Source organism: Apium graveolens, chromosome 4 (genome assembly GCF_009905375.1).
Source record: "Apium graveolens cultivar Ventura chromosome 4, ASM990537v1, whole genome shotgun sequence".
In the NCBI taxonomy this organism is placed as follows: domain Eukaryota; kingdom Viridiplantae; phylum Streptophyta; class Magnoliopsida; order Apiales; family Apiaceae; genus Apium; species Apium graveolens.
Window position 1 is genome coordinate 29,420,970 of NC_133650.1, and position 2,061 is coordinate 29,423,030.

The window sequence follows — 2,061 nt, forward strand, 5'->3', positions numbered from 1 at the left end:
CAAGTATTAAAACTTCAATATTTAAAGAACTTGTGAATTTATCAGTAATCCAGTACCTCGTACTTAATGCTACTATCTTGATTATCATAATCACAATGTCATATACATTTGTGTTAGTTAAGTATTATAGCATTAAGTTTGAATATTATTTTAATTAATTTAAATTATGATTGTAGACAATTCCATTCATTATCAGTCTCATAATTTAAATTATATTAAAATAATATGCAGCATAGTTATTTGTATCTTGTACGAATAATTGTGGTACTTTTAGTATTAGTGTTATTATTTAAAATTTCTGTTCTAACTAATCAATGCTTATTTCTAAAATCACTAATATTGAAGATTGAAGTATTTTCTAATTTATGTGTATAAAACTCTCAATATTTTATATGCTTAGAAAGTATTTTTAAAATTACTATTTTTCCAGAGAGAGATTACCATGTATATAAGTCATATATCCTATTGGTGTTTATTCAAGGACAATTATAAAAATACTTAAGTGCTAGTATCTAACTCAGAGATATTTAGTATTTATTTATTTAATATTTATTTTGGGTAGTTTGAATTATGGAAATTGAAGCAATTCAATGCTTTTATTTGCTCCATAATTCAAACTAACTTAAAATAAATAAGCAGCATGATTGATTATAACTAAATCTGTCAACAGTTGATATATAGTATATTGATTGTAACTTTTGTGTTATAGATTAATTATGAGATTTTGGTTCTAGTGAATTTAGCAATTCTTATATATCAAGAATTCACTGAAATCAGAATCATGATTGTAGCATGATTAGTTGTGTGCTAATTCTTGACTTACATGAGTTAATGATACTTAGTTAAGAGTTTAAATATGAACTAATTGTGAAGTATTAGTATTTGTGACATTACTTAGAACTCCTCTAAGTAATCAATGTTTATCCCCAGTCACTTATACTGATATAAAAAGTATAAAAATCTTTCTTAAGTACAACTATGATCAATGTGGATAATGTTGTATTAGAAGTAACCACATGTTGTCAAGTTAGAATAATTTTTATACTTATTTGAAAATTTCTAAATACTCTGATATAAATGCCATACTCAATGGATCAAAGTATATGGAACTTAGAATGTTTTTCTAAGATTGCAAACAAGACAATGTTGGTTAAATGTTGCTTTATGTATCAGACCAATATTGTCTGAGATATTACAATTGTTAGGAGTCAACAATGGTATAGAATATGAAATTGAATGCTAATATCTATTTGATAGATAATTGGTATTTAATTCATTGATATCTTATTCTAATATATTTGAATTATGATGTTAGACAATTCCATGTCAAATCAGTTTCATGATTTAAATTATATTAAAGTAGGATGCAACGTAATTATTGGTATCTAAAATACTTGACAAGTATCAGAAAATGATATATTGTTAATATTTTGTTGCAGATAATTGTGAGATTTTAAGTTCTAGTGGATTTATATGAGTTGCTATATCTGAAAGATTCACTATAATTTAAAATCAGCAGCATAGTCATTCTTATTAAGATTATTTATTAATAAACAATGTTGTTGGTAATAATTTTATAAAGATAGATTATGGATCTTTTGACATGAATGAGAATTGCTTAGACTTTACCCTAAGTGATCAATGCTTTTACAAAAACTCATTCATATTCAAAGATAAAATTTTTCTTTCTCTTCTTAATACTGCTAGGTCATCAGTCTGTGTCTTATCAAATCATTTATATTTTTATGCATAAAGACAGACTTGTGGACTCAAACAGTTTAAAAAAAAAATCAAACTTCTTTCTACAGTGGGGATTGCTTATTTCATTAAAAACTTTTGAAATCACTATTGTACATCATTTCTCTCAAAGATTAAATGCATAATTTTCATTCATTATAGATCTTAAGTAAATTTTATCTCTATATTGACATATGCTCTGTGATGCAGGTTCAGCCTCTAATGGCATTCTTTCATTTGATAGTCATGAGGTTGAAAACCCACAACTTCTATCCTAGATTGTAAAGAAAAACCTAGAAATAGAACTAACCAACACTCTCTTAC